This window comes from Panulirus ornatus, unplaced genomic scaffold (assembly GCF_036320965.1).
Source record: "Panulirus ornatus isolate Po-2019 unplaced genomic scaffold, ASM3632096v1 CTG_6771_pilon, whole genome shotgun sequence".
Classification (NCBI taxonomy): domain Eukaryota; kingdom Metazoa; phylum Arthropoda; class Malacostraca; order Decapoda; family Palinuridae; genus Panulirus; species Panulirus ornatus.
Window position 1 is genome coordinate 1 of NW_027265145.1, and position 27,172 is coordinate 27,172.

A 27,172-nucleotide genomic window follows, 5' to 3' on the forward strand; every position below is an offset into this window, starting at 1 on the left:
AAAGCAGTATTAGCCATATAAAGGACACCAGTTTCATACTGGTTTGCAATGCAAGAAGTATGCCTACTTGAATCCACATTTACAAAGTGATATCCCCTCAAATTCTCAAAAAAATTTCCATTGGTTTAATAATCTTTTTAACATCCCTTTCCAGAATCAGAACTTTGAAGTGTTTTATATCTCAAGTGGTATGATGCAACTCACTCACCTTATGTAAAGTCAGTTCATCAAAATGGGCATTATCAACAGTGAGGGATGCAGCATTTATAAATCCAGTAGCTTGCTGGCCGGAGTGGTACAACACTGTAGGAAGGGCATCCTTCAGAAGCTGTACCTCTGTCTGCAAGTATCACCAAGTGGTTAATCAACCAGTATCCTGTCATAAAAGAGAATTCTCATGTACGATCAGTAAGGTTTTGACTTTTTTGAAGTATAACCATTATTTGATTATGACCATTATCAGACTTGCCACTCCCTCATCCCATTTTTTGTGGAAATAACCAAGAGAACATTCATTTTAAATACCTGAAGCTCGCTTACAGCTGCAACATATTCCTCCAAGGATTGATTGGCTGAGCTCCCTTCTAAGGGGTTCCTGATGTTAACAGTCTGATCAATGGTAGTTGTTCCACTCCCTCTTAGTTCTGGGAAGATGACTGGCCCACTCCATACCTTTCAAAAGACCAGTTCACGCTTTTTTCATATCCAACTGCCTCTCCTACCTTACCAAGTCAGCATCATTAAAAATCAACCTCATTTACACATTTTGGTAATAGCCAAGCAACAGAATAAGTGACACTTATAGATCCAGCAGTGATGTGCAGGCTGTAAGTGTGTTTAAATAGTTATATGCTACAGGCATGAAGTTGTCTTGGGATAAGACCTGGGATGATGACTGTGAAAAAGAACTCAAAGTAACTGGAGTCTTGATATCGCAGGTGATGGACAAGTACCGAGAGTGGCAGGGAGGGTAACAATGGAAGAAGTAGAGTGAAGACTAGAGGTCAGTTGTGCAAGAAAATGAAATGTTATGATGGAGCAGAGGGCACTTGAAAGAGAAGAGAGCAATGATATTGTGGTGGTGTTGGAATTAAAGGACTCTCTAAATTGCTGGTAGTACAAGAATGAAAGTTTTTATGTGCCCTAATGGCATCAGTCAGAACACACGAGTCCTTGTTCAATTGGGTGTAGCCTTAATCAAATGAGGTCTTGAGAGGGTTTGGTCCAACTCTAAGGTGGTTACCTCTCAAACATGCAAGAGTGTAGGACACTGATATGAAGAGATTGCCAAGTGCTGACAATCGCTGTTTATTGTAATTCAGCTCCAAGACAAGTGCAGATTATGGCCCAGACACATAGAGGTGAGGTCACTGACAAGCATGGGAACTAATGGGAAAGAGCCTTACAAAGCTCCACTTTTACTGAATAACAGGCCAGTTAAAAAAGAAAGTTGGGAGGATATGTTATCCAAGTCTAAATGAATAACAGGCCAGTGAAAAAAGAAAGTTGGGAGGATATGTTATCCAAGTCTAAATAACTTTTTGAAGAATGAAAATGCAGAGGACAGACAAGACATTATATCCAAGGGCAAGGTTGTTTACAACCACAGAAGGTACTGGGAAAAAGACTTCCAATGCTCTTTTGCAATCCCATTAGGTAAAATGTCTAATGAAAAAAAATTAGTTTATGGAAACAATTGTAGTGATGTGAAAGCATGGAAGAATCAAGATGCACTAGAGCACAGGTTTAAGAGAAGTGTTCTACCCCCTTTTGCTGAGGATAGTATAAACTCCATTATATAAAAAATAGCTTTTATAAACCTCAATCACAAGTAAACTACTGGCATTCTGTCCAGAAACATGCATCTCTCCTTGTCATATACAACACTTGACTCGCATAGATCATTATTCGTAATCGATTTTCCTGCGGAGCACCATTCAATAACCTTGACTTTTGGCAAACTGGCAGAAGCAACAGATGGTAGCAGTATGTAGGAACATTTAGGCTGGAGCATTAAGTAATAGTAATAATAAGGAACATTAGGTAGAAGCATTCTACGTGGCCTGTTAAGGGTGAAGCAATAGAGGCTATGAAGAGGCACTGGAGTTCCCTAGATATGGAGAGACTACTGCCATGGACACCCATTTAAGGGAGTTCCACTTTACATTTAAAAGGCCGAGGGAGTGCTTTGACAGTTGCTGAAAGAGGAGTGGTAACTGGGAATACTGGATTCAATAAGCTGCACATGGGCAAGAGTATACATGTGAGGGACTGAGCATTAACATGCATAATTGGCCTGTTGCAATTCACTGGCTTGCACAGAAAAGGTTGTTATATGCAAGTATGTTAAAGGGAGTGGCATTTTTTGGTGAAGTAATGTGTGAAAGTCTGTAATGAACAAATGAAGAAAAAACAGTCTAAAATAAAGTAGCAAGGGTTTAGAAAAGTGGCTTGTTGTGCTGCAATACCTAGAGAAATTAAAAAATGGCACACACATAAGCTAAATAAAACCAGGGCATTGAAAGGTTTAAATACTTACATAGACAAACGATGTGTATGGCATGTGAAAGATGGGATAAAGAAGTGATACTCCTGATCCTACCCACCTAGGTATCATGAGGATTAGTGATAACTGCATACTGAGCCAGCACTTCAGTGGTTGTCAAGCTGCACTCCTCCGATCCAGACAGCCGTCTTTCTTTCTGTCTCAGCCATATGTAGACTGCTGGTATTCTGTCCACAAGCATACAATCTCTCCTTGTTACACACAAAACTTTACTCATGCTACTCAATCATCAAACCCGAGATTTTCCTATGGTGAGAGCTATGCTGTAGCCCACCCTTTCGGCAAAATGGTAGGAGCATCAGGCAGTAGGTTAGGTTAGGTTAGGTTAGGTTAGGTTAGGTTAGGTTAGGTTGGGTTAGGTTAGGTTGGGTTAGGTTAGGTTGGGTTAGGTTAGGTTAGGTTGGGTTAGGTTAGGTTAGGTTAGGTTAGGTTAGGTTGGTTGGTTGGGTTGGTTGGTTGGGTTAGGTTAGGTTAGGTTAGGTTAGGTTAGGTTAGGTTGGGTTAGGTTAGGTTGGGTTAGGTTAGGTTGGGTTAGGTTAGGTTGGGTTAGGTTAGGTTAGGTTAGGTTAGGTTAGGTTAGGTTAGGTTAGGTTAGGTTAGGTTAGGTTAGGTTAGGTTAGGTTAGGTTAGGTTAGGTTAGGTTAGGTTAGGCTAGGCTAGGCTAGGCTAGGCTAGGTTAGGTTAGGTCAGGTTAGGTCAGGTTAGGTCAGGTCAGGTCAGTTTAGGTTCCTTTTCCCATTCCTATGCCCAACTAGATCAAAACAAGACCATTATGTAGCAGAAAACCTACCACTAGTTAGCACTCCAGAGATCGTTCCTGCTATGGGACTGCCACGCGTGGTGAAGACATCCACTTCCATGTAGTTTGCACGCCAACTTTCCTGTACATTCTGATCTACAGCATCTAGTAGGAACTCCCGGGTTATGCTGTCTAGTGAGTGGCCATTCACCTGCAAAGTGAAATGCTTAACCAAAAGCAACCACGTACTATTGATTATATTCCTTTACCCCAATATGTCAGAACCACTAAACTCCATTTCCTCTACTATTACAATTATTACCACTGACCACCACTAATCTACAGATATGCCTGCTACTTTGTCTAAAATTATGAAGGCCAACATGACAGTTTTTCGTTCCCAGTTATATGTATTAAATCATCAGCATACAGCCTTGGTTTGCTCACATACATCGACTTAAAGTGCAGGAATATACGAGTTAGTCAACTGTGCACCTGAACCATTCGATAAACAGGAAACCAAATATAGACATCCTATGTATATAACACATGTTTAGTAGCCAGTATAAAGCAGTATTAGCCATATAAAGGACACCAGTTTCATACTGGTTTGCAATGCAAGAAGTATGCCTACTTGAATCCACATTTACAAAGTGATATCCCCTCAAATTCTCAAAAAAATTTCCATTGGTTTAATAATCTTTTTAACATCCCTTTCCAGAATCAGAACTTTGAAGTGTTTTATATCTCAAGTGGTATGATGCAACTCACTCACCTTATGTAAAGTCAGTTCATCAAAATGGGCATTATCAACAGTGAGGGATGCAGCATTTATAAATCCAGTAGCTTGCTGACCGGAGTGGTACAACACTGTAGGAAGGGCATCCTTCAGAAGCTGTACCTCTGTCTGCAAGTATCACCAAGTGGTTAGGTTAGGTTAGGTTAGGTTAGGTTAGGTTAGGTTAGGTTAGGTTAGGTTAGGTCAGGTCAGGTTAGGTGTCATTGAGTAAATACTCCAGGTGCAAATGTAGGTTGGGCCACAAACTTCATTTCTCTGAAAATTAGCTAGTCCAGTTAGGTCACCTGGCATGACCTGCCACAAAGTCAAGTAGCTGTCAGTTGGGTAACTCAAGAGACACTGGGTCACTACACTTTCTTGGTCCTTCCAGTAATAAACTGTGGTGTCAATCATCTTTACATACCCAGCTAAAGCATCTTTCCATTTAAATTACAGCAGGAATAGGCAACTTATACAAATATGGCTATGGTTCCCACAAGGAAAGATGTACTATAATGAAAATGACAATATAAAATAAAGAAATTCAAGACTGTGCAAAATAAAGAGGTTAAGGGGCAACTGAAATGTGTGAAAGAGCCTGCATGTACAATAGCTATCATAGCCCTTGGACCCCTTTTATGGAACTCCCGCAGCTTCAAGGCTGTACTCCACATAGGAATGGGGATGTTATGGAATAGAGTAAAAAGGTCCTCAATGAGACTGGATTTCTTTGGTTCAATGATGTTACAGTCTTACCAAACGAGACTTCTTGCTTTTGGCGTATCGAATTGCCTGGAGAGTCCAGTAAATTCATCTTATTTCATACAAAATTACATTTTTATGCATCTTTTCAAAATAGTCAGTGTTGTATGTATCAAAGCCCTGGAAAACTTAGTTTTTGGAAAACCGTTTTATTCACCCCTTCATCAAACTGCCCATAAACATTAAAAAATCACAGTAGCATCAAACATGCTCAACACAAATAATGTAACGAGTTTACCCCAGACGCTTCACATGCCCTGATTCAATCCACTGACAGCACGTCAACCCCGGTATACCACATCGATCCAATTCACTCTATTCCTTGCCCTCCTTTCACCCTCCTGCATGTTCAGGCCCCGATCACTCAAAATCTTTTTCACTCCATCTTTCCACCTCCAATTTGGTCTCCCACTTCTCCTCGTTCCCTCCACCTCCGACACATATATCCTCTTGGTCAATCTTTCCTCACTCATTCTCTCCATATGCCCAAACCATTTCAAAACACCCTCTTCTGCTCTCTCAACCACGCTCTTTTTATTTCCACACATCTCTCTTACCTTTACATTACTTACTCGATCAAACCACCTCACACCACACATTGTCCTCAAACATCTCATTTCCAGCACATCCATCCTCCTGCGCACAACTCTATCCATAGCCCACGCCTCGCAACCATACAACATTGTTGGAACCACTATTCCTTCAAACATAAGGAGAGATAGGTAGTATGTTTGAGGAAAGGAACCTGGATGTCTTGGCTCTGAGTGAAACGAAGCTCAAGGGTAAAGGGGAAGAGTGGTTTGGGAATGTCTTGGGAGTAAAGTCAGGGGTTGGTGAGAGGACAAGAGCAAGGGAAAGAGTAGCAGTGCTCCTGAAACAGGAGTTGTGGGAGTATGTGATAGAATGTAAGAAAGTAAATTCTCAATTAATATGGGTAAAACTGAAAGTTCATGGAGAGAGATGGGTGATTATTGGTGCATATGCACCTGGGCATGAGAAGAAAGATCATGAGAGGCAAGTGTTTTGGGAGCAGCTGAATGAGTGTGTTAGTGGTTTTGATGCACGAGACCGGGTTATAGTGATGGGTGATTTGAATGCAAATGAGTAATGTGGCAGTTGAGGGAATAATTGGTATACATGGGGTGTTCAGTGTTGTAAATGGAAATGGTGAAGAGCTTGTAGATTTATGTGCTGAAAAAGGACTGGTGATTGGGAATACCTGGTTTAAAAAGCGAGATATACATAAGTATACGTATGTAAGTAGGAGAGATGGCCAGAGAGCATTATTGGATTACGTGTTAATTGACAGGCGCGCGAAAGAGAGACTTTTGGATGTTAATGTGCTGAGAGGTGCAACTGGAGGGATGTCTGATCATTATCTTGTGGAGGCTAAGGTGAAGATTTGTATGGGTTTTCAGAAAAGAAGAGTGAATGTTGGGGTGAAGAGGGTGGTGAGAGTAAGTGAGCTTGGGAAGGAGACTTGTGTGAGGAAGTACCAGGAGAGACTGAGTACAGAATGGAAAAAGGTGAGAACAATGGAAGTAAGGGGAGTGGGGGAGGAATGGGATGTATTTAGGGAATCAGTGATAGATTGCGCAAAAGATGCTTGTGGCATGAAAAGAGTAGAGGGTGGGTTGATTAGAAAGGGTAGTGAGTGGTGGGATGAAGAAGTTAGATTATTAGTGAAAGAGAAGAAAGATGCATTTGGACGATTTTTGCATGGAAAAAATGCAATTGAGTGGGAGATGTATAAAAGAAAGAGACAGGAGGTCAAGAGAAAGGTGCAAGAGGTGAAAAAGAGGGCAAATGAGAGTTGGGGTGAGAGAGTATCATTAAATTTCAGGGAGAATAAAAAGATGTTCTGGAAGGAGGTAAATAAAGTGCGTAAGACAAGGGAGCAAATGGGAACTTCAGTGAAGGGAGCAAATGGGGAGGTGATAACAAGTACACAGAATACTTTATATAAATTTCTATGTTAAACAAGTTGCTTACCCTCCACTCTGATTGCTTCAAATATGTAAGATGCAGATAATGTTTGTATTCCATCCAGTGTGAGCCTGGTAGAAAACAGGTGATCCACATCTTGGCCATCCACTAGTCCGGACACCTGGAACGATGTGGATCTTAAAGAAAAGTAATCTTGTAAAGGTGTAATCTCAATCATAATTTAAGGGTGAATTCTCATAATCCAAAAAAAAAAAAAAAAAAAAACTTTTTGCAGCCATTCTACTTTGTTTCACCGTCTGCATAGCATGGCAGACACCACAGGATTGTTTTGTCCATTGTTGTCATCCCCCAGGAGTCACATTTTAACCTTCAATGTAACTGATAACTTAAGTAAATTTCCTTTTAATTCCCGAATGCTATTTCCTACATTAGCAAAGTGGAGCCAGAAAAATATTTAGAACGGCTGCATCCAGTCACACCTGCTCTCTTGTTGTCATGTGTTACGCACCGAAGCCACAGCTCCCTATCCATAACCAGGCCACACAGACTTTCCACGGTTTACCCTAGATGCTGGGGTTCAGTCAACCAACTGCACAACATTGTTCCAAATCACGCTATCCTAAGCATGCTTTTCACCCTCCAGCATGTTCAAGCCCCAGTCACTCAAAATCTTTTTACTCCAACCTCTGATCTCCAGTTTAGTTCCCCCCATCCGAGAGGTAGCACCAGGAAACAAAGATGGGCCCATCCACATACATGTACATATACATACACAGACATATACACACGTACATTTTCATACATGTTTGCCTTCATCCATTCCTAGGACTACACCACATTTGTTCACACTCAGTCTCAAGCAGATTTCTTTCAGTCTATAAAGAACTGAATAGCATATGACAAACAACCTTCTTAAATTTGCTTGATCTGCAGCTTTACGTATCAATCAAATTCAGTCTTTGGCCGGTAAATTTTACAGAGTTTTCCAGGACCTAAAGAACCAGGTTCCAGTTTAATTCCACTAATAGAATTTTTTAGCAAGGAATTTGACCTTATTTCTAAAGATAACTAACTTGGACATGAAACTTTCTATTTTTGACATTATTTCCAAACAACTTTTCGAACCACTGTTATTTCACTTGGTAACTACAATGCATTCTTAGCAAAAACTTTCTTGGATCATTCTTCAAATGCACTCAACCATTTAATTTAGTGTATAGCCAGACTGCTTGAGCAATAATACTCAGTGTATTGAGAGTACAATCATTAAAACATTTCAGTTTACCAATCAAGTGATTTAATTTTGCAATATTGGTAATCTCCATGTGAAAATAGTAATTTCATAAAGCTATACAAATAATTTTCATAACTGCTGTATTTTACAAATTACAATCTAAGCAAATGTTTTATAGTTTCTTCCAAAGAAAATGTGGCACAGAAATAACATGCCCCTATTGAAGGCAATCTTGTATGAAAGAAATAAAGTACAAGGAAAAGTAAATAGAAGTTGAATAGGGCTCTACAAGTGTTCGTAGACCTGACTTTTAAAGGTGTAAATTTTCTGTCGTGAAGAAGGCAAGACAAAGGAGGAAGAGCCATTTGTAAGATGTAGGTATTTTAACACTTACCAAGCGACCAGTCTCTACACATACACTATGGGAAGGAATGGCCTGCTGTGTAGCTTTTATCCAAGCATTTGGAGCAGGAACACATGCAGACTGTTCATGAGAACTGTCACCAAAATAATTCCTGTATCTGTAGGAGAGTGAGAATGGCAACAAAGTGATGGCTGTGAAGAGAGTCAAAGCCAGACAAGTTAATAACACTGAAGGCTTTCAATTCTTCCTCTGTACAAAACAGGTGGAGGAAGAGCCACTAGAGATGTGTATATGAAACCCTTGTAGATGTGATAACTGCTCACAAGAAAAACAATTAGGGCGCCTATACAACATTCCCAGCTTTAGGGAAGCAGAATTTGCCATGTTGATTATGTGGGATTTCTAGGAAAGAGTGGAGTATAAGGCTATTCTCAACATCTTTTCGTTACTCTAGGGTTGAATGGTGGAAGAAATTGCATTAGAAGCACCATTTCATTAATTAGGTTGCTGCTTCTCATCTCTAAGATGCTGCAAAGGTCCAAAATAAGTAGATATATTTTCAGTACGAGAAAGGGAATGAGCATAAGGAGTAGTATATAGGAAGGGTTGAAGTACTGAAAGTGTAAATTAGGTTTGAAATAGATGAAATATTTACCATCATAGAACCTAGATCATTTTTAAAACCATATACAGAAACTTGGGTGGTTATTGCTACTACACACCAGAGTTGTTTCTGCAGATTTTTCAAGTGCCATCTTTATACTAAACCTTCCACCTTACCTTTGTCATTCCCACAAAATATAGAAATATGAAGCTTAGTAATCATGAAATCTCACCAAAACATCACCAAATATGGAGATGGGGGCTGTGTAAACAAGGTTGTCTGCTATGATATCATCTCTGGTCACAACTACCAAGTCACATACCGTCACGCCACCCACCGACACTAGAAAAAGTAAATTAATTTGGACGATGTAAATTTACAAAATACCACAACCAATATTCAAAAAGTGCTAAAAGTAAAGTTACACCACTTATGGATTTGCTCTCATAAGATACACCACCCCTATATGGGTGAAGATACTTACTTTAAGTGTTTTGGCAACCAAATGCTACATGAAAAAAGGAATGACCATTCAGAGACTTAGTACTTCATAAGACATCAAATAATCTAACAAAACAGTAAAAAGAACGATCTAAAAAAAAAAGCCAGCAAAGCCAAACAAATCTAACCAAACACTGATGTAGGAAATGCATATTAAGGAAGGGCAATTAAATTTGTTTTATTGAAGCAACTGAGGGCATAAGTGTGCAAACTATTTATATAATAATATGGAGATTAGAACATTTTACCCAAACAGTGAGCGAGTGGTAGAAACTCAGGCTTTGTCTATGGATGACTACATTTTTTCATACTTGGTTGCAGTTTCCTGTATTTGTGAGGCAGTGCCAGGAACAGAAAAAGAAAGGCTACATTCACTCATCCATTCTCTACATGACATGTGCAAAGCACCACAATCACAGCCTGCACATCTTGCCATGGTTTCCCCCTGCTGTTTCACATGCCCTGGTTCAGTCCAATAAAAGCATGTCAACTGGCTACATTATGTATTTCAAGGTGTGGAAAATTTGACAACTGGTCTGAAAAACAATTATCAACAAGATATTTAGGTTAAGTAGTCTGAATAGATGGTCTATTACAAATACAAAAGATGTAGGTTACCAGTTAAAATGAAACTGATTAAACAGCTTTTTATCAATCATGCAAAGATTTTTTTTTATTTTCATTTTATTTATTTTGCTTTGTCACTGTCTCCCGCGTTAGCGAGGTAGCACAAGGAAACAGACAAAAGTATGGCCCAACCCGCCCAAATACACATGTATATACATACACGTCCACACACGCAAATATACATACCTATACATCTCAATGTACACATATATATACACACACAGACATATACATAAATAATACACATTTATATTTGTTCCCATCGCCACACATGGAATAACAACCCCCTCCACCCTCATGTGTGCAAGGTAGCGCTAGGAAAAGACACCAAAGGCCCCATTTGTTCACACTCAGTCTCTAGCTGTCATGTAATAATGCACCGAAACCACAGCTCCCTTTCCACATCCAGGCCCCACACAACTTTCCATGGTTTACCCCAGATGCTTCACATGCCCTGGTTCAATCCATTGACAGCACGTCGACCCCGGTATACCACATCATTCCAATTCACTCTATTTCTTGCACGCCTTTCACCCTCCTGCATGTTCAGGCCCCAATCACTCAAAATCTTTTTCACTCCATCTTTCCACCTCCAATTTGGTCTCCCACTTCTCGTTCCCTCCAACTCTGACACATATATCCTCTTGGTCAATCTTTCCTCACTCATTCTCTCCATGTGAAGAAACCATTTCAAAACACCCTCTTCTGCTCTCTCAACCACACTCTTTTTATTTCCACACATCTCTCTTACGCTTACATTACTTACTCGATCAAACCACCTCCCACCACATATTGTCCTCAAACATCTCATTTCCAGCACATCCACCCTCCTGCGCACAACTCTATCCATAGCCCATGCCTCGCAACCATACAACATTGTTGGAACCACTATTCCTTCAAACATACCCATTACTTTGTGTAATGAAGACAATTGAGAAACATCATAAGCCAATATTCCTGTTTCATGATAAGAGAAGTGGACCAGGCAGTATAATACAGTGGTTAAATTGATGAAAACTACTATAGACGTTTTGTGTAAATAAATTATACATTTCCCTTTTCCATAGCCAGAGGTTGAACCATTATGTGACATTCATTTTTCATTTCATTTCAAGCTAGAAGTTTCAGTTTTCTAAATTATTTCTTACATTGTTCATATGTATGTATATATTCTTTTTCTTTTCTTTTTCTTTCAAACTATTCGCCATTTCCCGCATTAGCAAGGTAGCGTTAAGAACAGAGGACTGGGCCTTTGAGGGACTACCCTCACCTAGCCCAATTCTCTGTTCCTTCTTTTGGAAAATCAAAAAAAAAAAAAAAAAAAAAACGAGAGGGGAGGATTTCCAGCCCCCCCGCTCCCTCCCCTTTTAGTCGCCTTCTACGTCACCAGCTTCTGCAGTTTCTCACATGAATCAGCCAGCAGCGCTGTATCATCAGCGAACAACAACTGACTCACTTCCCAAGCTCTCTCATCCCTAACAGACTTCATACTTACCCCTCTTTCCAAAACTCTTGCATTCACCTCCCTAACAACCCCATCCATAAACAAATTAAACAACCATGGAGACATCACACACCCCTGCCGCAAACCTACATTCACTGAGAACCAATCCTCTCTTCCTACATGTACACATGCCTTACATCCTCGATACAAACTTTTCACTGCTTCTAACAACTTGCCTCCCACACCATATATTCTTAATACCTTCCACAGAGCATCTCTATCAACTCTATCATATGCCTTCTCCAGATCCATAAATGCTACATACAAATCCATTTGCTTTTCTAAGTATTTCTCTTTCTAAGTATATATATATATAGGTACAGTAGGTACAGTAGGGTTGAGGGTCAAGTCAATTGGGAGGTGAGTTTGAATGGAGAAAAACTGGAGGAAGTGAAGTGTTTTAGATATCTGGGAGTGGATCTGGCAACGGATGGAACCATGGAAGCGGAAGTGGATCATAGGGTGGGGGAGGGGGCGAAAATCCTGGGGGCCTTGAAGAATGTGTGGAAGTCGAGAACATTATCTCGGAAAGCAAAAATGGGTATGTTTGAAGGAATAGTGGTTCCAACAATGTTGTATGGTTGCGAGGCGTGGGCTATGGATAGAGTTGTGCGCAGGAGGATGGATGTGCTGGAAATGAGATGTTTGAGGACAATGTGTGGTGTGAGGTGGTTTGATCGAGTGAGTAACGTAAGGGTAAGAGAGATGTGTGGAAATAAAAAGAGCGTGGTTGAGAGAGCAGAAGAGGGTGTTTTGAAGTGGTTTGGGCACATGGAGAGGATGAGTGTGGAAAGATTGACCAAGAGGATATATGTGTCGGAGGTGGAGGGAACAAGGAGAAGAGGGAGACCAAATTGGAGGTGGAAAGATGGAGTGAAAAAGATTTTGTGTGATCGGGGCCTGAGCATGCAGGAGGGTGAAAGGAGGGCAAGGAATAGAGTGAATTGGAGCGATGTGGTATACCGGGGTTGACGTGCTGTCAGTGGATTGAAGCAGGGCATGTGAAGCGTCTGGGGTAAACCATGGAAAGCTGTGTAGGTATGTATATTTGCGTGTGTGGACATATGTATATACATGTGTATGGGGGGGGGGGGGTTGGGCCATTTCTTTCGTCTGTTTCCTTGCGCTACCTCGCAAACGCGGGAGACAGCGACAAAGTATAATAATAATAATAATAATAATAATAATATATATATATATATATATATATATATATATATATATATATATATATATATATATATATATTTCATACTATTTGCCATTTCCCGTGCTAGCAAGGTAGCATCAAGGACAGAGGAATGAGCCTCAGAGGGAATATCCTCCATAGGCTCACCTATCTGTTCCTTCTTTTGGAAAATAAAGAATATATATATATATATATATATATATATATATATATATATATATATATATATATATATATATATATATTTTTTTTATACTTTGTCGCTGTCTCCCGCGTTTGCGAGGTAGCGCAAGGAAACAGACGAAAGAAATGGCCCAACCCCCCCCATACACATGTACATACACACGTCCACACACGGAAATATACATACCTACACAGCTTTCCATGGTTTACCCCGGACGCTTCACATGCCTTGATTCAATCCACTGACAGCACGTCAACCCCTGTATACCACATCGCTCCAATTCACTCTATTCCTTGCCCTCCTTTCACCCTCCTGCATGTTCAGGCCCCGATCACACAAAATCCTTTTCACTCCATCTTTCCACCTCCAATTTGGTCTCCCTCTTCTCCTCGTTCCCTCCACCTCCGACACATATATCCTCTTGGTCAATCTTTCCTCACTCATTCTCTCCATGTGCCCAAACCATTTCAAAACACCCTCTTCTGCTCTCTCAACCACGCTCTTTTTATTTCCACACATCTCTCTTACCCTTACGTTACTTACTCGATCAAACCACCTCACACCACACATTGTCCTCAAACATCTCATTTCCAGCACATCCATCCTCCTGCGCACAACTCTATCCATAGCCCACGCCTCGCAACCATACAACATTGTTGGAACTACTATTCCTTCAAACATACCCATTTTTGCTTTCCGGGATAATGTTCTCGACTTCCACACATTTTTCAAGGCTCCCAGGATTTTCGCCCCCTCCCCCACCCTATGATCCACTTCCGCTTCCATGGTTCCATCCGCTGACAGATCCACTCCCAGATATCTAAAACACTTCACTTCCTCCAGTTTTTCACCATTCAAACTCACCTCCCAATTGACTTGACCCTCAACCCTACTGTACCTAATAACCTTGCTCTTATTCACATTTACTCTTAACTTTCTTCTTCCACACACTTTACCAAACTCCGTCACCAGCTTCTGCAGTTTCTCACATGAATCCGCCACCAGCGCTGTATCATCAGCGAACAACAACTGACTCACTTCCCAAGCTCTCTCATCCCCAACAGACTTCATACTTGCCCCTCTTTCCAAGACTCTTGCATTTACCTCCCTAACAACCCCATCCATAAACAAATTAAACAACCATGGAGACATCACACACCCCTGCCGCAAACCTACATTCACTGAGAACCAATCACTTTCCTCTCTTCCTACACGTACACATGCCTTACATCCTCGATAAAAACTTTTCACTGCTTCTAACAACTTGCCTCCCACACCATATATTCTTAATACCTTCCACAGAGCATCTCTATCAACTCTATCATATGCCTTCTCCAGATCCATAAATGCTACATACAAATCCATTTGCTTTTCTAAGTATTTCTCACATACATTCTTCAAAGCAAACACTCATATATATATATTTTCTTTTTTTCATACTATTATTTATTTATTTATTTATTTATTTTGCTTTGTCGCTGTCTCCCGCGTTTGCGAGGTAGCGCAAGGAAACAGATGAAAGAATGGCCCGACCCGCCCACATACACATGTATATACATACATGTCAACACATGCACAATATACATACCTATACATCTCAATGTACACACATATATACACACACAGACATATACATATATACCCATGTACATAATTCATACAGTCTGCCTTTATTTGTTCCCATCGCCACCTCGCCACACATGGAATAACAACCCCCTCCACCCTCATGTGTGCGAGGTAGCGCTAGGAAAAACACCAAAGGCCCCATTTGTTCACACTCAGTCTCTAGCTGTCATGTAATAATGCACCGAAACCACAGCTCCCTTTCCACATCCAAACCCCACACACTTTGCATGGTTTACCCTAGACGCTTCACATACCCTGGTTCAATCCAATGACAGCACGTCGACCCCGGTATACCACATCGATCCAATTCACTCTATTCCTTGCATGCCTTTCACCCTCCTGCATGTTCAGGCCCCGATCACTCAAAATCTTTTTCACTCCATCTTTCCGCCTCCAATTTGGTCTCAGACTTCTCCTCGTTCCCTCCACCTCTGACACATATATCCTTTGGGTCAATCTTTCCCCACTCATTCTCTCCATGTGACCAAACCATTTCAAAACACCCTCTTTTGCTCTCTCAACCACACTCTTTTTATTTCCACACATCTCTCTCACCCTTACATTACTTACTTGATCAAACCACCTCACACCACATATTGTCCTCAAACATATCATTTCCAGCACATCCACCCTCCTGCGCACAACTCTATCCATAGCCCACGCCTCGCAACCATACAACATTGTTGGAACCACTATTCCTTCAAACATACCCATTTTTGCTTTCCGAGATAATGTTCTCGACTTCCAAACATTCTTCAAGGCTCCCAGAATTTTCGCCCCCTCCCCCACCCTATGATTCACTTCCGCTTCCATGGTTCCATCCGCTGCCAGATCCACTCCCAGATATCTAAAACACTTTACTTCCTCCAGTTTTTCTCCATTCAAACTTACCTCCCAATTGACTTGACCCTCAACCCTACTGTACCTAATAACCTTGCTCTTATTCACATTTACTCTTAACTTTCTTCTTTCATACACTTTACCAAACTCAGTCACCAGCTTCTGCAGTTTCTCACATGAATCAGCCACCAGTGCTGTATAATCAGCAGCGAACAACAGTTGACTCACTTCCCAAGCTGTCTCATCCACAACAGACTTCATACTTGCCCCTCTTTCCAAAACTCTTGCATTCACCTCCCTAACAACCCCATCCATAAACAAATTAAACAACCATGGAGACATCACACACCCCTGCCGCAAACCTACATTCACTGAGAACCAATCACTTTCCTCTCTTCCTACACGTACACATGCCTTACATCCTCGATAAAAACTTTTCACTGCTTCTAACAACTTGCCTCCCACACCATATATTCTTAATACCTTCCACAGAGAATCTCTATCAACTCTATCATATGCCTTCTCCAGATCCATAAATGCTACATACAAATCCATTTGTTTTTCTAAGTATTTCTCGCATACATTCTTCAAAGCAAACACCTGATCCATACATCCTCCACCACTTCTGAAACCACACTGCTCTTCCCCAATCTGATGCTCTGTACATGCCTTCACCCTCTCAATCAATACCCTCCCATATAATTTACCAGGAATACTCAACAAACTTATACCCCTGTAATTTGAGCACTCACTCTTATCCCCTTTGCCTTTGTACAATGGCACTATGCAAGCATTCCGCCAATCCTCAGGCACCTCACCATGAATCATACATACATTAATTCTCTACCAAATCATTTTCCCAAACCCTCTCACTTTGCACACCACCTCGACCAAGACACCCCACATCTGCCACTCTATCATCAAACACATTCAACAAACCTTCAAAGTACTCACTCCATCTCATTCTCACATCACCACTACTTGTTATCACCTCCCCATTAGCCCCCTTCACTGAAGTGAAGGGGGCTGATGATAGGGAAAAAATGCAATTGAGTGGGAGATGTATAAAAGAAAGAGACAGGAGGTCAAGAGAAAGGTGCAAGAGGTGAAAAAGAGGGCAAATGAGAGTTGGGGTGAGAGAGTATCATTAAATTTTAGGGAGAAACAAAAAAATGTTCTGGAAGGAGGTAAATAAAGTGCGTAAGACAAGGGAGCAAATGGGAACTTCAGTGAAGGGCGCAAATGGGGAGGTGATAACAAGTGGTGGTGATGTGAGAAGGAGATGGAGTGAGTATTTTGAAAGTTTGTTGAATGTGTTTGATGATAGAGTGGTAGATATAGGGTGTTTTGGTCGAGGTGGTGTGCAAAGTGACAGGGTTAGGGAAAATGATTTGGTAAACAGAGAAGAGGTAGTAAAACCTTTCCGGAAGATGAAAGCCGGCAAGGCAGCAGATTTGGATGTTATTGCAGTGGAATTTATTAAAAAAGGGGGTGACTGTACTATTGACTGGTTGGTAAGGTTATTTAATGTATGTATGACTCATGGTGAGGTGCCTGAGGATTAGCAGAATGCGTGCATAGTGCCATTGTACAAAGGCAAAAGGGATAAGAGTGAGTGCTCAAATTAGAGGTATAAGTTTGTTGAGTATTCCCGGTAAATTATATGGGAGGGTATTGATTGAGAGGGTGAAGGCATGTACAGAGCATCAGATTAGGGAAGAGCAGTGTGGTTTCAGAAGTGGTAGAGGATGTGTGGATCAGGTGTTTGCTTTGAAGAATGTATATGAGAAATACTTAGAAAAGCAAATGGATTTGTATGTAGTATTTATGGATCTGGAGAAGGCATATGATAGAGTTGATAGAGATGCTCTGTGGAAGGTATTAAGAATATATGGCGTGGGAGACAAGTTCTTAGAAGCAGTGAAAAGTTTTTATCGAGGATGTAAGGCATGTATACGTGTAGGAAGAGAGGAAAGTGATTGGTTCTCAGTGAATGTAGGTTTGCGGCAGGGGTGTGTGATGTCTCCATGGTTGTTTAATTTGTTTATGGATGGGGTTGTTAGGGAGGTGAATGCAAGAGTTTTGGAAAGAGGGGCAAGTATGAAATCTGTTGGGGATGAGAGAGCTTGGGAAGTGAGTCAGTTGTTGTTCGCTGATGATACAGCGCTGGTGGCAGATTCATGTGAGAAACTGCAGAAGCTGGTGACTGAGTTTGGTAAAGTGTGTGAAAGAAGAAAGTTAAGAGTAAATGTGAATAAGAGCAAGGTAATTAGGTACAGTAGGGTTGAGGGTCAAGTCAATTGGGAGGTAAGTTTAAATGGAGAAAAACTGGAGGAAGTAAAGTGTTTTAGATATCTGGGAGTGGATCTGGCAGCGGATGGAACCATGAAAGCGGAAGTGGATCATAGGGTGGGGGAGGGGGCGAAAATCCTGGGAGCCTTGAAGAATGTGTGGAAGTCGAGAACATTATCTCGGAAAGCAAAAATGGGTATGTTTGAAGGAATAGTGGTTCCAACAATGTTGTATGGTTGTGAGGCATGGGCTATGGATAGAGTTGTGCGTAAGAGGATGGATGTGCTGGAAATGAGATGTTTGAGGACAATGTGTGGTGTGAGGTGGTTTGATCGAGTAGGTAACGTAAGGGCAAGAGAGATGTGTGGAAATAAAAAGAGCGTGGTTGAGAGAGCAGAAGAGGGTGTTTTGAAATGGTTTGGGCACATGGAGAGAATGAGTGAGGAAAGAGGATATATGTGTCGGAGGTGGAGGGAACGAGGAGAAGTGGGAGACCAAATTGGAGGTGGAAAGATGGAGTTAAAAAGATTTTGTGTGATCGGGGCTTGAACATGCAGGAGGGTGAAAGGAGGGCAAAGGAATAGAGTGAATTGGATCGATGTGGTATACCGGGGTAGACGTGCTGTCAGTGGATTGAATCAGGGCATGTGAAGCGTCTGGGGTAAACCATGGAAAGTTGTGTGGGGCTTGGATGTGGAAAGGGAGCTGTGGTTTCGGGCATTATTGCATGACAGCTAGAGACTGAGTGTGAACGAATGTGGCCTTTGTTGTCTTTTCCTAGTGCTACCTCGCACACATGAGGGGGGAGGGGATGGTATTCCATGTGTGGCGAGGTGGCGATGGGAATGAATAAAGGCAGACAGTGTGAATTGTGTGCATGGGTATATATGTATGTGTCTGTGTGTGTATATATAAGTGTACATTGAGATGTATAGGTATGTATATTTGCGTGTGTGGACATGTATGTATATACATTGTGTATGGGGGTGGGTTGGGCCATTTCTTTCGTCTGTTTCCCTGCGCTACCTCGCAAACGCAGGAGACAGCGAAAAAAAAAAAAACCTTACCCTTACATTACTTACTCGATCAAACCACCTCACACCACATATTGTCCTCAAACATCTCATTTCCAGCATATCCACCCTCCTGCGCACAACTCTATCCATAGCCCATGCCTCGCAACCATACAACATTGTTGGAACTACTATTCCTTCAAACATACCCATTTTTGCTTTCCGAGATAATGTTCTCGACTTCCAAACATTCTTCAAGGCTCCCAGAATTTTCGCCGCCTCCCCAACCCTATGATTCACTTCCGCTTCCATGGTTCCATCCGCTGCCAGATCCACTCCCAGATATCTAAAACTCTTTACTTCCTCCAGTTTTTCTCCATTCAAACTTACCTCCCAATTGACTTGACCCTCAACCCTACTGTACCTAATAACCTTCCTCTTATTCACATTTACTCTTAACTTTCTTCTTTCACACACTTTACCAAACTCAGTCACCAGCTTCTGCAGTTTCTTACATGAATCAGCCACCAGCACTGTTTCATCAGCGAACAACAACTGACTCACTTCCCAAGCTCTGTCATCCAGAACAGACTGCATACTTGCCCCTCTTTCCAAAACTCTTGCATTCACCTCCCTAACAACTCCATCCATAAACAAATTAAACAACCATGGAGACATCACACACCCCTGCCGCAAACCCACATTCACTGAGAACCAATCACTTTCCTCTCTTCCTACACGTACACATGCCTTACATCCTCGATAAAAACTTTTCACTAGTTCTAACAACTTGCCTCCCACACCATATATTCTTAAAACCTTCCACGGAGCATCTCTATCCACTCTATCATATGCCTTCTCCAGATCCATAAATGCTACATACAAATCCATTTGTTTTTCTAAGTATTTCTCACATACATTCTTCAAAGCTAACACCTGATCCACACAACCTCTACCACTTCTGAAACCACACTGCTCTTCCCCAATCTGATGCTCTGTACATGCCTTCACCCTCTCAATCAATACCCTCCCATATAATTTATCAGGAATACTCAACAAACTTTTTTTTTTTTTTTTTATACCTCGTCGCTGTCTCCCGCGTTTGCGAGGTAGCGCAAGGAAACAGACGAAAGAAATGGCCCAACCCCCCCCATACACATGTACATACACACGTCCACACACGCAAATATACATACCTACACAGCTTTCCATGGTTTACCCCGGACGCTTCACATGCCCTGATTCAATCCACTGACAGCACGTCAACCCCTGTATACCACATCGCTCCAATTCACTCTATTCCTTGCCCTCCTTTCACCCTCCTGCATGTTCAGGCCCCAATCACACAAAATCCTTTTCACTCCATCTTTCCACCTCCAATTTGGTCTCCCTCTTCTCCTCGTTCCCTCCACCTCCGACACATATATCCTCTTGGCCAATCTTTCCTCACTCATTCTCTCCATGTGCCCAAACCATTTCAAAACACCCTCTTCTGCTCTCTCAACCACGCTCTTTTTATTTCCACACATCTCTCTTACCCTTACGTTACTTACTCGATCAAACCACCTCACACCACACATTGTCCTCAAACATCTCATTTCCAGCACATCCATCCTCCTGCGAACAACTCTATCCATAGCCCACGCCTCGCAACCATACAACATTGTTGGAACCACTATTCCTTCAAACATACCCATTTTTGCTTTCCGGGATAATGTTCTCGACTTCCACACATTTTTCAAGGCTCCCAAAATTTTCGCCCCCTCCCCCACCCTATGATCCACTTCCGCTTCCATGGTTCCATCCGCTGACAGATCCACTCCCAGATATCTAAAACACTTCACTTCCTCCAGTTTTTCTCCATTCAAACTCACCTCCCAATTGACTTGACCCTCAACCCTACTGTACCTAATAACCTTGCTCTTATTCACATTTACTCTTAACTTTCTTCTTCCACACACTTTACCAAACTCCGTCACCAGCTTCTGCAGTTTCTCACATGAATCCGCCACCAGCGCTGTATCATCAGCGAACAACAACTGACTCACTTCCCAAGCTCTCTCATCCCCAACAGACTTCATACTTATACCTCTGTAATTTGAGCACTCACTCTTATCCCCTTTGCCTTTGTACAATGGCACTATGCATGCATTCCGCCAATCCTCAGGCACTTCAACATGAATCATACATACATTAATTAACCTTACCAACCATTCAACAATACAGTCACCCCCTTTTTTAATAAATTCCACTGCAATACCATCCAAACCTCCTGCCTTGCCGGCTTTCATCTTCCGTAAAGCTTTTACTACCTCTTCTCTATTTACCAAATCATTTTCCCTAACCCTCTCACTTTGCACACCACCTCGACCAAAACACCCTATATCTGCCACTCTATCATCAAACACATTCAACAAACCTTCAAAATACTTTTGATCAATCATGCAAAGATGTAAAAAATAAAACTTTGCAGATATACCTTAAATAAATTGCTGAAGTGGAATTAGGGTAGAGGCTCGCTATGATGGGTAACAAAAAATTGGTAAGAGTATAAAGGATAAGTGGCAACTGGTACAGTACCAGATATTAACAGGATATGTGGCATACAGGCTGTAAATATAGCCTTTCACCAAAATATCATAAGAATATACAGCAGAGGTGGCGAGAAGACAGAGCAAGACAAGTGTGACATGCTGTTGTCAAGAGAAAATATGACGAACATGTATTATGTCATCTGAGATTATCTAGGCTTACCAGCATTAAGGTGATCGGCTGTGAATGCATTGACAAATGTCTTTCTGCCTCTAATAATAGAGGAACCATCAGAAGTCAGGACAGCTTGGTTTCTTATTTCAGACACATCTACACCATTTACCAGCACCCCTTTGCTGCCTCTACCAGAAAGGGTTGAATTTATCTTGAGATCCCTCACAGTTAGACCTTTTGTGAAACTTGTCACATTTTATTACCTGCAACACAAATGTACTGTCAAATCAAATGGTTCACTTAGGTTACATTCATATACAAAAATTGCAAATGTCATATGGATCAGAAGAGAGCACCATACCACATCTTCATTCTGAAGAACAGCCAAACAGTACAGCTCATCAATATTCATATTGTTGATGGTATCCACTTTAAGAACACCAATGTATATATCATTAAGGAACTGTACCCTAGCTGTTGAAGAAAAAATATACCATAATTGATACAGGAAGCTTGAAAAAATATACATCATTGAAATGCTGTCCATACAGAATACTTCAGGCAGTTAAAAGAACTAATTATACCCCCAAAGATTGGCAAGAAATATTTTTTTTTCTTTTTTTTTTGCTTTGTCGCTGTTTCCCGCGTTTGCGAGGTAGTGCAAGGAAACAGATGAAAAAAATGGCCCAACCCACCCCCATACACATGTACATACATACGTCTACACACGCAAATATACATACCTACACAGCTTTCCATGGTTTACCCCAGTCGCTTCACATGCCCTGATTCAATCCACTAACAGCACGTCAACCCTGGTATACCACATCGATCCAATGCACTCTATTCCTTGCCCGCCTTTCACTCTCCTGCATGTTCAGGCCCCGATCACACAAAATCTTTTTCACTCCACCTTTCCACCTCCAATTTGGTCTCCCACTTCTCCTCGTTCCCTCCACCTCTGACACATATATCCTCTTGGTCAATCTTTCCTCACTCATTCTCTCCATGTGCCCAAACCATTTCAAAACACCCTCTTCTGCTCTCTCAACCACGCTCTTTTTATTTCCACACATCTCTCTTACCCTTACGTTACTTACTCGATCAAACCACCTCACACCACACATTGTCCTCAAACATCTCATTTCCAGCACATCCATCCTCCTGCGCACAACTCTATCCATAGCCTACGCCTCGCAACCATACAACATTGTTGGAACCACTATTCCTTCAAACATACCCATTTTTGCTTTCCGAGATAAGGTTCTCGACTTCCACACATTCTTCAAGGCTCCCAGGATTTTCGCCCCCTCCCCCACCCTATGATCCACTTCCGCTTCCATGGTTCCATCCGCTGCCAGATCCACTCCCAGATATCTAAAACACTTTACCTCCTCCAGTTTTTCTCCATTCAAACTTACCTCCCAATTGACTTGACCCTCAACCCTACTGTACCTACTAACCTTGCTCTTATTCACATTTACTCTTAACTTTCTTCTTTCACACACTTTACCAAACTCAGTCACCAGCTTCTGCAGTTTCTCACATGAATCAGCCACGAGGGCTGTATCATCAGCGAACAACAACTGACTCATTTCCCAAGCTCTCTCATCCACAACAGACTTCATACTTGCCCCTCTTTCCAAAACTCTTGCATTCACCTCCCTAACAACCCCATCCATAAACAAATTAAACAACCATGGAGACATCACACACCCCTGCCGCAAACCTACATTCACTGAGAACCAATCACTTTCCTCTCTTCCTACACGTACACATGCCTTACATCCTTAATAAAAAAATTTCACTGCTTCTAACAACTTGCCTCCCACACCATATATTCTTAATACCTTCCACAGAGCATCTCTATCAACTCTATCATATGCCTTCTCCAGATCCATAAATGCTACATACAAATCCATTTGCTTTTCTAAGTATTTCTCACATACATTCTTCAAAGCAAACACCTGATCCACACATCCTCTACCACTTCTGAAACCACACTGCTCTTCCCCAATCTGATGCTCTGTACATGCCTTCACCCTCTCAATCAATACCCTCCCATATAATTTACCAGGAATACTCAACAAACTTATACCTCTGTAATTTGAGCACTCACTCTTATCCCCTTTGCCTTTGTACAATGGCACTATGCACGCATTCCGCCAATCCTCAGGCACCTCACCATGAGTCATACATACATTAAATAACCTTACCAGCCAGTCAACAATACAGTCACCCCCTTTTCTTTTTTATAAATTCCACTGCAATACCATCCAAACCTGCTGCCTTGCCGGCTTTCATCTTCAGCAAAGCCTTTACTACCTCTTCTCTGTTTACCAAATCATTCTCCCGAACCCTCTCACTTTGCACACCACCTCGACCAAAACACCCAATATCTGCCACTCTATCATCAAACACATTCAACAAACCTTCAAAATATTCACTCCATCTCCTTCTCACATCACCACTGCTTGTTATCACCTCCCCATTTGCGCCCTTCACTGAAGTTCCCATTTGCTCCCTTGTCTTACGTACTTTATTTACCTCCTTCCAAAACATCTTTTTATTCTCCCTAAAATTTAATGATACTCTCTCACCCCAACTCTCATTTGCCCTCTTTTTCACCTCTTGCACCTTTCTCTTGACCTCCTGTCTCTTTCTTTTATACATCTCCCACTCAATTGCATTTTTTTCCTGCAAAAATGGTCCAAATGCCTCTCTCTTCTCTTTCACTAATAATCTTACTTCTTCATCCCACCACTCACTACCCTTTCTAATCAACCCACCTCCCACTCTTCTCATGCCACAAGCATCTTTTGTGCAATCCATCACTGATTCCCTAAATACACCCCATTCCTCCCCCACTCCCCTTACTTCCATTGTTCTCACCTTTTTCCATTCTGTACTCAGTCTCTCCTGGTACTTCCTCACACAAGTCTCCTTCCCAAGCTCACTTACTCTCACCATCCTCTTCACCCCAACATTCACTCTTCTTTTCTGAAAACCCATACAAATCTTCACCTTAGCCTCTACAAGATAATGATCAGACATCCCTCCAGTTGCACCTCTCAGCACATTAACATCCAAAAGTCTCTCTTTCGCGCGCCTGTCAATTAACACGTAATCCAATAACGCTCTCTGGCCATCTCTCCTACTTACATACGTATACTTATCTATATCTCGCTTTTTAAACCAGGTATTCCCAATCACCAGTCCTTTTTCAGCACATAAATCTACAAGCTCTTCACCATTTCCATTTACAACACTGAACACCCCATGTATACCAATTATTCCCTCAACTGCCACATTACTCACCTTTGCATTCAAATCACCCATCATTATAACCCGGTCTCGTGCATCAAAACCACTAACATACTCATTCAGCTGCTCCCAAAACACTTGCCTCTCATGATCTTTCTTCTCATGCCCAGGTGCATATGCACCAATAATCACCCATCTCTCTCCATCAACTTTCAGTTTTACCCATATTAATCGAGAATTTACTTTCTTACATTCTATCACATACTCCCACAACTCCTGTTTCAGGAGTACTGCTACTCCTTCCCTTGCTCTTGTCCTCTCACTAACCCCTGACTTTACTCCCAAGACATTCCCAAACCACTCTTCCCCTTTACCCTTGAGCTTCGTTTCACTCAGAGCCAAAACATCCAGATTCCTTTCCTCAAACATACTACCTATCTCTCCTTTTTTCATATCTTGGTTACATCCACACACATTTAGACACCCCAGTCTGAGAATTCGAGGAGGATGAGCACTCCCCGCGTGACTCCTTCTTCTGTTTCCCATTTTAGAAAGTTAAAAATACAGGAGGGGAGGATTTCTGGCCCCCCGCTCCCGATACCTTAAATAAATTGCTGAAGTGGAATTAGGGTAGAGGCTCGCTATGATGGGTAACAAAAAATTGGTAAGAGTATAAAGGATAAGTGGCAACTGGTACAGTACCAGATATTAACAGGATATGTGGCATACATGCTGTAAATATAGCCTTTCACCAAAATATCATAAGAATATACAGCAGAGGTGGTGAGAAGACAGAGCAAGACAAGTGTGACATGCTGTTGTCAAGAGAAAATATGAAGAACATGTATTATGTCATCTGAGATTATCTAGGCTTACCAGCATTAAGGTGATCAGCTGTGAATGCATTGACAAATGTCTTTCTACCTCTAATAACAGATGAACCACCAGAAGTCAGGACAGCTTGGTTTCTTATTTCAAGACGCATCTACACCATTTACCAGCACCCCTTTGCTGCCTCTACCAGAAAGGGTTGAATTTATCTTGAGATTCCTCACAGTTAAACCATTTGTGACACTTAAGTCACATTTTATTACCTGCAACACAAATGTACTGTCAAATCAAATGGTTCACTTAGGTTATATTCATATACAAAAATTGCAAATGTCATATGGATCAGAAGAGAGCACCATACCACATCTTCATTCTGAAGAAGAGCCAAACAGTACAGCTCATTAATATTCACATTGTTGATGGTATCCACTTTAATAACACCAATGTATATATCATTAAGGAACTGTACCCTAGTAAGATTATTAGTGAAAGAGAAGAGAGAGGCATTTGGACGATTTTTGCAGGGAAAAAATGCAATTGAGTAGGAGTTCTATAAAAGAAAGAGACAGGAGGTCAAGAGATAGGTGCAAGAGGTGAAAAAGAGGGCAAATGAGAGTTGGGGTGAGAGAGTGTCATTAAATTTTAGGGAGAATAAAAGGATGTTCTGGAAGGAGGCAAATAAAGTGCGTAAGACAAGGAAGCAAATGGGAACTTCAGTGAAGGCCGCAAATGGGGAGGTGATAACAAGTAGTGGTGATGTGAGAAGGAGATGGAGTGAGTATTTTGAAGGTTTGTTGAATGTGTTTGATGATAGAGTGGCAGATATAGGGTGTTTTGGTCGAGGTGGTGTGCAAAGTGAGAGGGTTAGGGAAAATGATTTGGTAAACAGAGAAGAGGTAGTAAAAGCTTTGCAGAAGATGAAAGCCGGCAAGGCAGCAGGTTTGGATGGTATTGCAGTGGAATCTATAAAAAAGAAAAGGGGGTGACTGTATTGTTGACTGGTTGGTAAGGTTATTTAATGTATGTATGACTCATGGTGAGGTGCCTGAGGATTGGGAGAATGCGTGCATAGTGCCATTGTACAAAGGCAAAGGGGATAAGAGTGAGTGCTCAAATTACAGAGGTATAAGTTTGTTGAGTATTCCTGGTAAATTATATGGGAGGGTATTGACTGAGAGGGTGAAGGCATGTACAGAGCAACAGATTGGGGAAGAGCAGTGTGGTTTCAGAAGTGGTAGAGGATGTGTGGATCAGGTGTTTGCTTTGAAGAATGTATGTGAGAAATACTTAGAAAAGCTAATGGATTTGTATGTAGCATTTATGGATCTGGAGAAGGCATATGATAGAGTTGACAGAGATGCTCTGTGGAAGGTATTAAGAATATATGGCGTGGGAGGCAAGTTGTTAGAACTAGTGAAAAGTTTTTATCGAGGATGTAAGGCATGTGTACGTGTAGGAAGAGAGGAAAGTGATTGGTTCTCAGTAAATGTAGGTTTGCGGCAGGGGTGTGTGATGTCTCCATGGTTGTTTAATTTGTTTATGGATGGGGTAACTTGTTAGGGAGGTGAATGCAAGAGTTTTGGAAAGAGGGGCAAGTATGA

The 27,172-nt window shown here is 41.5% G+C and overlaps 1 long non-coding RNA gene across 4 annotated transcripts; it reads right to left on the reverse strand.

The window, feature by feature from the left end:
• Window positions 1-209: 209 nt before the first annotated feature.
• LOC139748535 (uncharacterized) lies at window positions 210-25,831 on the reverse strand. 4 transcript variants are annotated; one of them, XR_011712719.1, is made up of 8 exons: window positions 25,665-25,831; window positions 21,525-21,739; window positions 9,227-9,336; window positions 6,838-6,952; window positions 4,081-4,212; window positions 3,357-3,516; window positions 526-672; window positions 210-340 (listed from the first exon to the last, which is right to left on the reverse strand). It is a non-coding gene; the product is annotated as an uncharacterized lncRNA (long non-coding RNA). The 4 variants fall into 4 exon arrangements; XR_011712720.1 differs by having other exon boundaries at window positions 25,617-25,828; XR_011712721.1 differs by lacking the exon at window positions 9,227-9,336.
• Window positions 25,832-27,172: the final 1,341 nt, after the last annotated feature.